This window comes from Suncus etruscus, chromosome 6 (assembly GCF_024139225.1).
Source record: "Suncus etruscus isolate mSunEtr1 chromosome 6, mSunEtr1.pri.cur, whole genome shotgun sequence".
Classification (NCBI taxonomy): Eukaryota; Metazoa; Chordata; class Mammalia; order Eulipotyphla; family Soricidae; genus Suncus; species Suncus etruscus.
The window spans coordinates 27,352,850-27,368,681 of NC_064853.1; the positions used below are offsets into that span (position 1 = coordinate 27,352,850).

General features: G+C 40.4%; 1 protein-coding gene and 1 pseudogene across 1 annotated transcript in view; both read left to right on the forward strand.

Annotated features, from left to right (window-relative positions):
• FAF1 (Fas associated factor 1) overlaps positions 1–15,832 on the forward strand; it is a 402,771-nt gene that overhangs the window by 107,497 nt on the left and 279,442 nt on the right. The gene's annotated exons all lie outside the window — the stretch shown is intronic.
• On the forward strand, positions 9,800–10,149 carry LOC126010879 (60S ribosomal protein L35a-like; annotated as a pseudogene).

The following is a 15,832-nucleotide window of genomic DNA, read 5'->3' on the forward strand; positions in this document are numbered from 1 at the left end:
TTAGCAATGGATTTAACCTAACTTACAGGCTATTTAATAGTTTATTGAATAAATGCTGTCAGCAAACATGCTTTTGTGAAGCCTGTTCAACATAACTTTAGTTTCATTTCTAGAATATTACAAATATACAACATTTTTCATTGAGCTATTTGCCTCCTTTTTTTTTTTTTTTTTTTTTGGTTTTTGGGTCTCACCCGGCAGTGCTCAGGAGTTACTCCTGGCTCCATGCTCAGAAGTCGCTCCTGGCGAGCACGGGGGACCATATGGGACGCCGGGATTCGAACCGATGACCTTTTGCATGAGAGGCAAACGCCTTACCTCCATGCTATCTCTCCGGCCCTTGCCTCCTTTTTTTTAATTAAAAATTAAAAATTTACTCTTTTAGGGGCCGGGCGGTGGCGCTAAAGGTAAGGTGCCTGCCTTGCCTGTGCTAGCCTTGAACGGACCTCGGTTCGATCCCCCGGTGTCCCATATGGTCCCCCAAGCCAGGAGCGACTTCTGAGCGCATAGCCAGGAGTAACCCCTGAGCGTTACCGGGTGTGGCCCAAAAACCAAAAAAACAAACAAACAAAAAAAAAAAAAAAACAAAAAAAAATCCAAAAATTTACTCTTTTAGGGGCCAGAAAATTAGTACAGAGGGTTGATCTTATGTTTTGTATGTAGTCAATTTGGGTTTGATCCCCTGTACTCATAAATCATGAGTTTCCTGAGTTGGGCCAGGAGTGATCCCCACAAAAAGAACTTTTATTAGAAACCATTTTTGTTTCAAAATAATCATACCGAGTATGGGGAGAGTTAAAATATTTGGCAAGTACATTTTGAGTATAAATAAATAGTTTTAGGTATTTCAAACCAGCTTTTTTTCTTTTTTTTTTTCTCTCAGTGGGGGTTTACCATTTAGTGGGCTTGGGGTACTGTATGTTCTGCCAGAAATCAAATGAGGGTCAGTAAATGTCTTCCTTATTGTAGTATCTTTATAGCCTCGAACCATTTTTTTTTTCATGAATCTGCATCTAAGTTTTAAGAACTTGATTTAAACCTTCTATGTCTCAACTACCTTTTACTAATAATAATGGATAAGTTGTATTGTTTTTATTAGTAGTACATATGAAAGAAAAGAAAGAAAAATAGATTCTATTCTTTTCTTTTTTCTTTTGTTTTTGGACCAGTGCCTGGTAGTACATAGGGATCACTTTTGTCATTTTTTTGGGAACAATATGTGGTGCCAGCAATTGAACTAGTGCCTCCTGCACACAAAACTTGTGCTTTAATCTGTTGAGCTGTCTCTCTGACCCAAGAATACTGCTTGTACTTTGGGGAAGGAATAATAGTAATGTGCATTAATAAGCATTTTTTGGGGGTTCATTACAACCTGTTTTTTTCCTTCCATTCCAGTAATTGCTCATTCTTCCAAATTATTTATAAGATCATTAAAAAGTGTCAATAACTATTATCTCAAATAATTTATTTTTCTATGTAGTGTATGTATATATTGTGTGTCTAATTTCACATTTAAAAATTATTTAAAAAATTTATCATAGATTAACTAATAATGGTTATAATGAATTTTTTTTGCCATACCTTTCAGTACTCAGGGCTTACTCCTGGCCCAGGAATCACTCCTGGTGGTGATTGGTAGGCAATATAGGATGCTGGAGATTAAACCCAGGCCGGCCACATGCAAAGCAAATGCCATACTTGTTGTACTATCTCTTTGACCCTTCAGATTTTTTATTTTTATTGGGCCACACCTGACTGTGCTCAGGGGTAACTCCTGGCTGATTTTGGGGACCACATGGCATGGTGGGGATCAAACTTGGGTTGCTTGGTGCAAGAAAGTTCCCTACCCTCTGTTGTATCTCTCCAGCCCTATTGTACATATGTTAACATAATGGCCTTTATGTATAAAGTTGCTACACTTAAAATTCTTCCAGAATTCCTAAGCCCTTCCACCCTGTTCTAATGTTTCCTATAGTGCACCTCACTCTTATAGTTTTGTAGTTAAATCAAGAATTAGTCATTATGTCTTTTCCTTTGTTTTGTTCCTCTGTTACCACTGATGAATGAGATCATCTAGTATCTATCCTCCTGCTATCTTATTTTAACATGCTGCCCTCCAGTTTCATCCTAGTTGCAGAAGACTGCAAGATTTTATCTTTCTAAGAGCTAAGCAGTATTCTACTCTATATATACCAATAACTTCTGTATTCATGTTAGTTTATGTTTCTGTATCTTGTCTAATGTACTTTAGCTTTACATATTAAAAATATTTTTTTTATTTTTGATTTTGGGCCACACCTGGCTGTGTTCAAATCTTACAAATCTGCATTCAGGTATCACTCAGGGATCTAATGGGATGTTGGGAATTGAATTTGGATTGGTTGTGTGCAAGGCAGACAACTTATTTACTGTTCTATTGCTTCAGTCCCTAGCTTTATATTTTTAAATACTATACTTTCAGTAATAAATTTTTTAAGTAGAGAATTATATAAAGAACAACTTCTTTTTCCTCATTATTTACTGTTGTTTAATTATTTTTTTCTGTTTTTCCTTTAGTTGCTGTTGTGAATAGGGGTGTTTGACTGTGATGCTTGCACATTTTCTTGCACTGCTCACATCTGTTGTGCTTGTCAAGTTGTCAAGCATCTCCAACGTTTTTTAGTTGTGGTTTTGGCTATGTTCCTGCTTAGAGTCAGTTGCCTTTTATTTTAGTGTGTTTTTTAATTTTTATTTTTTTGTTTTATTTTGGGGGGACACACCCGGTGACCCTCAGGGGTTACTTGTGGCTATGTGCTCAGAAATTGCTCCTGGCTTGGGGGACCATATGGAATGCTAGGGGATTGAACTGAGGTCCATCCTAGGCTAGCGCTGGCAAGACAAATCCCTTACCGCTGCTCGCCAACTGCACCGGCCCCTGGGGCAGGCCGGGGGTGTTTCTGTGTGTTTGTGTGTGTTTTTCTTGTAGTACATGGAATTGAACCCAACTTCATTCATGCAAAATTAAGTGTTTTGCCACCAACTTCATTCTTGCATTCTCTTAGTTTTGTAGTACATTATAATATTTCTTTTTTTTTTTTTTTTGTTTTTGGGTCATACCCGGCGGTGCTCAGGGGTTTCTCCTGGCTGTCTGCTCAGAAATAGCTCCTGGCAGGCACGGGGGACCATATGGGACACCGGGATTTGAACCAACCACCTTTGGTCCTGGATCGGCTGCTTGCAAGGCAAACACCGCTGTGCTATCTCTCCGGGCCCACATTATAATATTTCTTACACAAAGCAATCCAAAGCCAAAAAATTTATGTAAGTCCTTTAACATTAAAAGCTGTAGTATTGGGGCCGGCGAGGTGGTGCTAGAGGTAAGGTGTCTGCCTTGCAAATGCTAGCCAAGGAAGGACCACGGTTCGATCCCCCGGCATCCCATATGGTACCCCTGAGCATCAAATGGGTGTGGCCCGAAAAACAAAACAAAACAAACAAAAAAAAAGCTGTAGTATTGTTGACACAATTGAACATAATACAATAATTCATTAAGAATCAGTCAAAAGAGCACAGCAAAGACTATGTTAGTATGGAAATTGCATAGGCTGGGACCAATGCAGTGGCGCTAGAGGTAAGGTGTTTGCCTTGCCAGCGCTAGCCTAGGACGGACCGCGGTTCAATCCCCCGGCGTCCCATATGGTCCCCCAAGCCAGGAGAGACTTCTGAGCGCATAGCCAGGAGTAACCCCTGAGCGTCACCGGGTGTGGGCCCCCCCCCCAAAAAAGGAAATTGCATAGGCCCAGCAAAGTATAGGGGATATGGAAAGAAAAAAGCCTTGGCCTAAATACAAGAAGACCTTACCCCTGAAGTTTTCTGGCATAAGACCAACTCTAGGCTTCAGGCATATTAGGTTGTCCAACCCAAGTCAATATCTGTAGTGCCAATACACTTTTATTTTTCACACAGTTGCTGTTGTTGGTGTGTTTTGGTCCTATACATTATGCTTACCATATGATGGAGATTACATTCCTGTGTCTGGTGCTCACATGTCACTAGTTGTAGTGCTTTTTAGAGTTTGCACATTTTAGTTGCATAGCTTGCACAAACCAGGTCATAGTGCTCTGGTGATTGTATATTCTGTTGTGGAGCTTGGGGTCCCAAAGCCGTGCTTAGTATTAACTTCTTGATATTAACAGGAATACAGTTTTATGGTTGACATTTTACAAAAAGATTGAAATTTTATTAATTTTAAATTATTGCTTTTTAAAAAAGTCTTGTCATGTGTGTTGTGTTTTCTTGAAAACAAGGCAGTGATCATCAGAAGAATAGATTTATACTCTTTTTTCGGTGGGTGGGGGTAGGATTCACACTGGCAGCGCTCAGGGGTTATTCCTAGTTCTGTGCTCAGAAATTGCTCCTGGTAGGCTCGGAGGATCATATGAGATGCCGGGGATCGAACTGAGGTCCGACCAGTGTTGGCTGCATGCAAGACAAACACCCTACTGCTGTGCTATTTGCCCTGAAAAAACATTCTTAAAGTCTCATATTTAGCAGTAAACTGTTGCAATTAGGAGATTAGTTATATAAATTGTAGGGCTAAGTTTGGTTAATTGGTAGTTTTTTTTTAAACCACATCGAGATAGAGTAGTTTCAATGAAAGTCCATCCTTTTGAGCTGGAGTGATGACAGTATAGCAAGTAGGATGCTTGCCTTTTATGGGTCCAACCTGGTTTTGATCTCCAGCACTTCAAATGGAACGACTTAGTCTGCTAGAAGTGATCCCTGAGTGCAGAGCTAGGAATAAGCTCTGAGTACTGCTGGGTGTGGCAAAACCTCATGCCCACTTCCCATACCCCCTTTCCATCTATTTAAAAATAGACTTCGGTGAATTGTTTCCGATTTTTATATTGAAATGTAGTTTAAAAAATTAAATGTAATTGAGGGTTGGAGAGATAGTAGAAGAAGCACTCTTGTTTTATATGTGGCTGAAGTACATATGCTGTTTTACAAGTGGCTGAACCCGATTTGATCCCCAGCACCTCATTTGGTTCCTTGAGCATTGCTCAGAACCAAAAAATTAAGAAGCCCAAATTAAAACAATGAAATGACAGTTGAAAAAGGAAGGTTGGGGCTGGAGAGATAGCATGGAGGTAAGGCATTTGCCTTGCATTCAGAAGGTCGTTGGTTCGAATCCCGGCATTCCATATGGTCCCTTGAGCCTGCCAGGAGCGATCTCTGAGCATGGAGCTAGGAGTAACACCTGAATGCTGCCGGGTGTGACCCAAAAATCAAAAAAAAAAAGGAAGCTTTTTATGATTTTTGTACTACTTAATTTTAGTGCAATAATCTGACAGTGTAGTATTAGCAAAAATGAAAGATAAATAGATCCTCTTTTCTGCTGAGCCAGCCTACAGACACCAGGGACTGTAATCTCTCCAGGACCCACACCCACACCCGGTAAGATGTCCCCACCCAACTAAGGTGGGGCCAATTCCTGCTGTGTGATTGGGAATCCAGAGACTTATAAAGAACAGTGGCCATGCTCTCTGCCTCTTTTCTGCTAAGCCAGCCTACAGACACCAAGAACTGTAATAGCTCTAGGACCCACACCCAAAAAGCGCGGCCACTCTGCTTTTCTCTGCGGCCGTGGTTATCTTGTAACCCCTGAATTCCATTTCTACACATTGTAAGAAGCAATCTACAGCCTTACCAATGGAGTAATTTTGCAGTACACTCCCATATTTACATAAATCAAGATGGCTCCTCCAATAATCTAAAAAGTAGGAAACAGCTAGCTCTTGTCAGGTATAGGGTTTTGGAAGGCCTCATACCGAGGCCCTTATCCCTAGCCTGAGGAGTGCTGGGAGGTTTGGCAGGCCCCCAGCCATCCTTGTCTTTTTCCCCTGACTCCAGGCCTTCCCTGGGTGCCAGCTCAGATGGCCAGAAGGGGTTCAGGTGGACTCTTAGTGGTCCTCAGGCTTCCCCCCTCCCTTCATACTCCAGGGGGAGGTGCATGGGGAGGAGGGTGGGCAGATATCTGGCTTCCAGTTTCCTCTTTGATTCTGGAGACCAGCTCTTGCCAGGTATAGGGTCTGGGGAGGCCCCATACCAGAGCCTTTCTCCCTAGCCTGGGGGGTGCTGGGAGGCTTGGCAGGCTCACAGCCATCCTTGTCTTTTTCCCCTGACTTTAGGCCTTCCCTGGGTGCCAGCTCAGATGGCCAGAAGTGGGTTCGGGTGGACTTTTAGTGGTCCTCGGGCTTCCACCCTCCCTCCGTACTCTAGTGAGGAGGTGCATGGGGAGGAGGGTGGGCAGACATCTGGCTTCCAGTTTCCTCCTTGATTCTGGAGACTAGCTCTTGCCAGGTATAGGGTTTTTCTCCCCTGGACTTCAGGCCTTCCCTGGGTGCCGGTCTAGGTGGACTGTATAGGGGTCAACAGGCTTTCCCCCTACCTCTCCCTACACTAATGGGAATGTGCTCTGGGAGGAGGGCAGGCCGTTCTAGCACTGGTTTATGTGGAACAGTTACTGAAAATTTTTTCTCCTTGTTTTCATATTGATAGTATTATATGCATTTATTTTATATATCCATAATATCCATCTTGTATTGTGACCTTGATACTGCCCTACAAAGCTCATTTCTAATATTTTACTGCCTCAGTCCCAACCCTTACTTCCCCCCATCTTTCCATGTAGGTGCAGCTAATGACATGAAGCTCACCACATAGAGTGATAAGTGCAGTTAGAGAAATAACTACACTGAAAACTATCATAACAATGTGAATGAATGAGGGAAAAAGAAAGCCTGTCTCGAGTACAGCTGTGGGTGGGGTGGGGAGTAAGTAGATCTGGGAAACTGGTGGTGGGAATCCTGCACTGGTGAAGGGGGGTGTTCTTTACATGACTGTAATCATGCAACTACAATTATATTTGTAATCACGGTGTTTAAATAAAGATAATTAAAAAAAGAAAGATAAATAGATCATTGTCACTGAGTAGATTCAACAGTACCTCTAAGTATCCATCAGTCAAGTTTATAAAAAACGTTAATTTAGTTTAGGTTAAATACATAATCTTTTCAACAGTGAATATGGCATCTTGACATTTAGTTGTAAAATCATGTTTTTTTTTTTGTTTTTTTTTTTTTTTTAAGAGGAAAGAAGAACACAGCCTACAAAAATTTTACCTTTTTTGGGGGGGGGGTTCAATGTAGAAGTTTTCTAATTTGAGGTACTGCTGTTTCTATTTTTCTCCTGTTTTCTTGGTCAATGCACTTGCATTGTTAAGATGTCTAAGTCAGGGTTTGAGAGATAGCATGGAGGTAGGACGTTTGACTTGCCTGCAGGACAGTGGTTCGAATCCCAGCATCCCATATGGTCCCCTGAGCCTGCCAGGAGTGATTTCTGAGCGTAGAGCCAGGAGTAACCCCTAAGCATTGCTGGGTGTGACCCAAACACCCCCTCCCCCCAAAAAAGTCTACCGTATTTGCCAGCGTATAAGACAACCACCTAATTTTGCAGTTAAAATATAGGTTTAGGACTATATTTGCTGTATCAGACAGAACGTTCCTGTGCTGCATGTGTTCCTGTGCTCATGTACCACAGTGAGCCAATCAGAACAAGCAAAGGTTCAAAGGTTATACCGTAATAGACTTCCTCTCTGACTTTGGCTAATCTGAGCAGGGTTTTGACAATGTAGATTCGGGTCCAGAACATTGTCTAATTTGCACGCATAGAAAGCCTGCTTGGATTGGCTGAGTTAGAGAGGCGGTCTGAGCAGCCTTGCAGTGATTGGTGCAGGATCGAGTTGGAAAATTTGTTTTGTGGCAATATTCAGACAATTTTCGTTTAGCGGCATATTGAAACATTTTTCGGGATATACTCAGTGTATAAGATGACCCCCGATTTTCAGTTGACTTTTTTTTTTGTTTCAAAAGTCGTCTTATACGCCGGAAAATACGGTAAGTTTTTTTTTTTTATGTTTTCTTCAGTGTAATTTATGAATCTAGGTCTAATATATAGGTCTTTGACTTATATTGAATCAACTTTTATATATGTTGTAAGATAGGAATTCAAACTTTTATTTATTAAAAATTATTTTTGGCACTTTTGTTTGCAATACTGTTAAGACAAGCTTTCAGACATAACATATTTCCTCATCATACCCTTCATCAGAGCGTCCACTTCCCTCCACCATTCCTTTGTCCTTGTCTTATTTCTCATCCCTTCCTTCTACTATGTAGCTTTATACTGAAGACTATCTCTCAGTAAGCCAGTTGCATGTAGTTGGTATGCCAGTTGCAGTAGTTACCAATTTTCCGTATACCATTTGTTGAAGAGCTCTTTCTTATTCAACTTTTTCGAAGATTAGCTACCCCTAAACCTGAAGGTCTGTCTGTCTCTGGGCTCCCATTTCTATTCCATTGGTCTGTGCTTCTGCTTTTATTTCACTACTATATATATAGTTACAAGTACTATAACTTTGTAGATAATAAAATATAGTATCAAGTTGGGGTGAAGAAAAGCTTTTCATCTTTATTCCTTTGATTACTTCGCTATTCTGAGAGTTTTATTACTCCTTGTAAATTTTAACAGCTTTGGTCTATGTTCTTAAATGATATGGGGGAGGGAGGCAGAGTGATTGCACAGTGGTTAGGATACTTGTTTTCATCCAGCTAACTGGGTTCAATGTCCAGCATCCCATATGATCCCCTGAGTCCATTAGGAGTGATTCCTGAGCACAGAGCCAGGAGTAACCCCTGAGTACCTCTGGGTGTGGTCCCCAAACAAACAAAAACACACAAAAAAAATTAGATTCCATCAGGGCAGGAAGAGTAATAGTACAGTGGGAAAGGTACTTGCTTTACATGTGGCTGAACCAGGTTCAATTACTGACACTCCATATGATTTTCCAAGCCCGTCAGGAGTGACCTCCATGGGTCACTGGATGTAACCTCAAATCTAATAATAATAAAGAAATATGTTGTGGGGCTTATGACATTTGTAGAAATAAAGATATGAAAACACCAGAAAATAGGAAAAATGAACAAAACCATACTCTTAAGACAAATCCTATATTATTTGAAAGTAGACTGTTATGTTTAAAATGGGAAAGGTGGGGTCGCAGCAATAGTGCAGCAGTAGGGCGTTTGCCTTGCATGCGGCTGACCCAGGAAGGACCTGGGTTCAATCCCCATATGGTGCCCCCTCCCGAGCCTGGAGTGATTTCTGAGTGCATAGCCAGGAGTAACCCCTGAGCATCACTGGGTGTGGCCCCAAAATAAATAAATAAATAAATAAATAAATAATAAATAAAATGAGAAAGGTAAGCCATAGTTACTAAGCCAAAGACTGAAGTGAAATGTGATATCTAAAATACTCAAATTGAAATAATGATAGAAAAATTGATAAAAGATGAGACAAAGAGAATACAAATGATATAACTATAGAAAATTACATTGTCAATTTACTTTGAAGACTTTACTTCTTAAGTACGAGTATTTTGTGTGTAAAACACAAAAGATTGGACTGAAATGAAAACTGAACGATTGCAGTTATCGTTGGAGATTATATTTCCTTCTTTCTCATGATAATGTTAAGAGTACAAACATAAACTAGACAGCCTATCAGCCATTTTGAGCAAAGAAACAATGTTTACTGCTCCTTATAACCACATCAGAATGTACATTCTTTTCATGTACAGTTGATAGATTCATTAAGGTAGAAAATATATTCTACATGAGAACTTTAAAAGTTTAAAAATCTGGCTCTCTTTCCGCCATCTTGGATTCCCATGGAGGCCTGGACTAATTAAAAGACAGAAATGGCTGGAAGGCTGTGGTCTAAAGCCATTTTTGCTGGCTATCAATGAGGTCTCCAAAACCAAAGGGAGCACACAGCTCTTAAAATTGAAGGTGTTTATGCTTGAGATGAAACTGAATTCTATCTGGGCAAGAGATGTGCTTATGTTACAAAGCAAGGAACAACACTGTGATTCCTGGTGGCAAACCTAACAAAACCAGAGTGATCTGGGGAAAGGTAACCCATGCCCATGGAAACAGTGGCATTGTTCGAGCCAAATTCTGAAGCAACCTTCCTGCTAAGGCAATCGGTCATAGAATCTGAGTAATGCTGTACCCCCTCAAGGATTTAAGTTTATTGAAAAGTAAATAAATAAAATGTAGATACTTTCGGGCCCAGAGAGATAGCACAGCGGCGTTTACCTTGCAAGCAGCCAATCCAGGACCAAAGGTGGTTGGTTCGAATCCCGGTGTCCCATATGGTCCCCCATGCCTGCCAGGAGCTATTTCTGAGCAGACAGCCAGGAATAACCCCTGAGCACAGCCGGGTGTGACCCCCCTAAAAAAATGTAGATACTTTAAAAAAAATTTAAAAATTATTTGAGACATGTTCTTTGGTAAAAGTGGAATTAATTTAGAATTCAAAAGAATCTGGAAAATCTTAATATATTTGAAAATTAAACAAGGTATTTCAAAATAAACCATAGGTCAAAGAAGAAATTCCAAAGGAAATTAGAACATATTTTGAACTGAATTAGGATGGAAACATGACTTGTCAGCATTTGTTTGATGCTGACAGAATGTTATTGAGAGAGAAATTTATGGTTTAAGTATTTAATTATGAAAGAACAAAGTTCTAAAAACAATGATTAAAGCTTCCAGTCTAAGAAAGAGAAGCACATAGTTCCTCTCCACTTTTTCTTACGGAAACTAGATTTGTCTTCATTTCTAAAAGAACTTTAAAAAAAGCTCCCGAAGACTTCAAACAAGAATAGAAATAATATCTGTGCTTGTTAGTTGGCCTGGAAAGTGTCACAATTTGTGATATTTCGATAGACTATTTTGTAATTTCTATATCAGTATAGAGAGCAAATGACACCAAGTGACAAAATTTAAAGCCTACACCCAAAGATATTGTCACTTTTGTGTATATATCTGCTTTATAGTTGTATAATAGTTATATAATAGGGGATTATAGTATGGCAGAGTAGGAATCAATCACTATGACAAAATAGTTGGAATTGATCACTCTGGACAAGAACTGGATGCTGAAAGGAAGTAAAGTGATATGCATGATATTCCTTCAGTAACATTATTACAAACCTTAGTGTCTAAAAGTGAGAAACGATGAGAGAAAGAGATGTGCATGTGTACACACACATGTACACAGACACACACAGACACACACAATGTGTTCTTGGGGCCAGAGTGATAGCAGAGCAGTTAGGGCCTTGCATCCCATGTGGTTCCCTGAGCCTGCCAATAGTGATTTCTGAGCACAGAACCAGGAGTAACTCTTGAGTGCCACTGGTTGTGGCCCCAAAAATAGGAAGGAAGGAAGGAAGGAAGGAAGGAAGGAAGGAAGGAAGGAGGGAGGGAGGGAGGGAGGGAGGGAGGGAGGGAGGGAGGGAGGGAGGGAGGGAGGGAGGGAGGGAGGGAGGGAGGGAGAAAGAAAAGGAAGGAAGGAAGATGTGTTTCATCAAGGAAGGTGGGAAGAGATGACGGGGGAGAGCTCTAGAGGACAATGAAAGGAAATGAGAATATTGATGGTGGATAATGTGTATTGGTGAAGGGATGATTCATGTTGGACATCATTATGGAAACAGCCATCAACAACTTTGTAATTATCTCACAGTGATTCAATTAAATCATCTATTTAAATAATTAAAATAAAAAGAATATAATAATTAAAAAAGTGATGATTTAAACAAATAATTTATTTGAATTATTTAAACAATAAATGGATAACTTATTTATTTAAATACATTAATAATTAAAATAATAATTAAAAAATACTTGGACCAGAGAGATGGTATTGAGTTTAAGACCTTACCATGGGGCTGGAGTTGTGGCGCAGCAGTAGGACATTTGCCTTGCACGCGGCTGGCCTAGGATGAACTGCAGTTCAATTCCCCCAGCGTCCCATATGGTCCCCTAAGCCAGGAGCAATTGCTGAGGGCATAGCCAGGATTAACCCCTGAACATCCAAAAACCGGGTGTGGCCCCAAAACAAAACAAACAAAAACTTACTGTGATAAGATAAGGGAATGGAAGGTAGGGTAGAGAGAAAAATTTGTAATTCTCCATACTCTGGGAAAACTATGTAAAACCACTAAATTGATATGTAAATTGCATGTAATATAATGATATGCTTATTTTTAGAAAAGAAATGTAGGAGTCAGAGCAAAGGTACAAAGGATAGGGTGCTTGTATTGCCCACGGCCAACCTGGGTCTATTGCTGGTACCCCAAATGGTACCCTGAACACCATTGGGAATGATTTCTGAGTGTAAGACCAGTGTGACCTCCAAAACAACAATGACAACAAGAAATATACTGTTGTTACTCTTAGCAGTGCAAAGAAACACAATTTATTTTAATTGGGAAAGCCACATTTAAAATTATAATCTGCAGTTTCATGTATATAGAATTATAAAAAATTAAAACTTGTAACTGCAGTTATAGTAGTAGCTCATTGGAGATTACATGAGGGCAGTGTGGAGAATTTACTTAGGGGCAAAAGAAAACTTTAGGAAAGTGATAGTCAAATTCACAGTCTTGTTTATAATGATGTTTTCACCTTTTTTTTTGGTGTGTGTGGTTTTTGGGTCACACCCGGCAGTGCTCAGGGGTTATTCCTGGCTCCAGGCTCAGAAATTGCTCCTGGCAGGCACGGGGGACCATATGGGACACCGGGATTCGAACCAATGACCTCCTGCATGAAAGGCAAATGCCTTACCTCCATGATCTCTCCGGCCCCTGTTTTCATCTTTTGGATGAATTTATTGAAGTCTATAAGTTGGGGCCTGAGATTGCCTAATAGGCTGAGTGTATACTTTGCATGAAGGAAGTGTGGATTCATTTCATTATACTGTTTGTTTCGTTGAGCACTGCTGAGAGAAGCCTCCAAGCACTGAGCTAGAAGCAACTTTTGAACACCACTGGGTGTGGTTTCAAAGCCTAACTAAAATCTTTTCAAATTGTAGATATTAAATATGGGCAGGTTTTTTTTTTATGTCAGTCATACTCAGTAAAATCCTTTTTATTAAAAGAGCAAATTAGGCCCCAAGTACAGAAGAATAAAAGATATATGCATGCATATAGACACAAGCATAAATGTATACAGAACCATTGAAGTATTAGAATGTAGGAGGCAGTGATGGTAGGTAAGTACTGTAGGTAAGGCATAGAACATGCCTTGCATATGACCTATTCACATTCAATCCTTGCCATCCTGGTGGGCTCTGGAGATCATACAGGATGCAGTATATCTAAGCATCTTATCAGTTGTACTCTGTGGTCCTAGAGAGTTAGTATAGGCCGCCTCGATGGCAAACCTATGGCACATGTGCCAGCGGTGGCACGTGAAGGCCTTGCAGCTGGCACGCGGGAAGGGGTCCTCTATTAAGATAAGCGACACAGCGGGAGGCGAGTGTGCCAGTGTCTGCTTTGCAGCTCACCTGACAACAGGGCTGGACTGGCCATTGGGAGGACCGGGCATTGTGGGGCAGTTTGGGCACTGGGGCTCAAATAGGTTAGCCATCACTGGATAGGGATTAAGGCACTTGTGCGCATAGTCAGTCCCACTTCTATCTCCTGGCAGAATTTATGGTTCTTTGAGTACATCCAGGTATGATGTCAAGAAATAGAAATGTTATAAAAAGCTAATGAATGCATACACAAAATAGAACAGAGAAACTTAAATAATGAGGGATTATGCAGTGGGAAATGACAGTTTTGACTCAATTGGAATGATATGCTAATAAATCTGTATTGTTTTAAATAAAAAAATGAGGGATTAGTGGTTGATATTGTTAGTCAATAGAATAAACTCAAGATAATTGTAATGACTAAATCATAATATAGTGTGCTTATTTATGTGTGTGTGTTTAAAATATGCTGTCAGACATCTGAATGTCTTTGCAATTTTACAAGTATGTAACAAACATGCAAGGGAACTATAATGATAGTGCCATCTTGTGGTCAGATTAAAAAAAATAAATGCCTGTATTTAAGCACCATAACTACAAGCATGTTTCTAGTTAAGTTTTAGTTATTTATATATATAAGTAAACACAGAACACCCCTATTTGAAAATTGGTATTTTTGAGAAGTTTTGCTACAATAGGAAATTAGGAAAGTGGGTGATATTAGGAAGGGGTTGGGACTAGGTCAAGATACTATTTTTTTTTATCTTTATTTAAACACCGTGATTAAAAACATGACTGTAGTTGGGTTTTAGTCACAAAAAGAACAGCCCCCTTCACCAGTGCAACATTCCCACCACCATTGCACCCCATATCCCTCCACCTACACTCCCTGTCTGTATTTGAGACAGGCATTCTACTTCTTGTCATGGTAGTTGTTAGTGTTCTAACTGCACTTAGCCCTCCTTGAGGTGAGCTTCATATTGTGAGCCAGTCCTTTAGGCCCTCATCTCTGGGCATTATTACAATAATGTCTTTTTTTTTCTTAAAACCCATAGACAAGTGAGACTATTCTGTGTGTGTGTCTCTCTCTCTCTCCCTCTGATTTATTTCACTCAGCATAATAGTTTCCATGAATAGTTTCCATGTACATCTATGTATAGGAAAATTTCATGACTTCATCTCTCCTGACGGCTGCATAATATTCCATTGTGTATATGTACCATAATTTCTTTAGTCATTCATCTGTTGAAGGGCATCTTGTTTGTTTCCAGAGAACCTAGGTGTGAGGAAGGAATTTTTGTATTTTGTTTTTGCATTCCTAGGGTATATCCCTAGGAGTGTTATAGCTGGGTCAAATGGGAACTCAATTTCCAGTTTTTTGAGGAATCTCCATATTGTTTTCCATAAGGGCTGGATTTCCCATGTGGTGAGATTTTTGGAGTTAGGTAGACCTACTTAAGAATTCTGGCTCTGAAATCTGCCACATTCTAGCATTTTACTACTGAAATTATTTTGGATATCCCAGAAAACAGTAATCAGTTATTATTGAGAATATACACTGGTTAGATAGACATTTTTGTGTATATTACTTTATTACCTTTTACCATTTGCATAATAGAGTGATTATTATTAAGTAACTTTTTTTTTGTTTGTTTGTTTTTTGGGTCACACCCGGCAGTGCTCCAGTTTTCCTGGCTCTGTGCTCAGAAATCGCTCCTGGCAGGCTTGGGGGACCATATGGACCATAAGAACCACTGTCCTTCTGCATACAAGGCAAACGCCTTACCTCCAGGCTATCTCTCCGGCTCCTAAGTAACTTTTTTTTTTTTTTTTTGGTTTTTGTGTCACACCCGGTGGTGCTTAGGGGTTACTCCTGGCTGTCTGCTCAGAAATAGCTCCTGGCAGGCACGGGGGACCATATGGGACACTGGGATTTGAACCAACCACCTTTGGTCCTGGATCAGCTGCTTGCAAGGCAAACACTGCTGTGCTATCTCTCCGGGCCCCCCTAAGTAACATTTTTTTTTTTTTGTGGTTTTTGGGCCACACCCAGCATTGCTCAGAGGTTACTCCTGGCTGTCTGCTCAGAAATAGCTCCTGGCAGGCACGGGGGACCATATGGGACACCGGGATTTGAACCAACCACCTTTGGTCCTGGATCGGCTGCTTGCAAGGCAAACGCTGTGCTATCTCTCCGGGCCCCTAAGTAACATTTTTAAAGAGCCAAGATTGTACAAGTTTGTACTTCCAATATAATTTCTTTTTTTTGTTTTTGTTTTTGTTTTTGTTTTGGGTCACACCTGGCAGTGCTCAGGGGTTACTCCTGGCTCTACACTCAGAAATCGCTCCTGGTGGGGCTGGAGAGATAGCATGGAGGTAAGGCGTTTGCCTTGCATATAGGATGGTG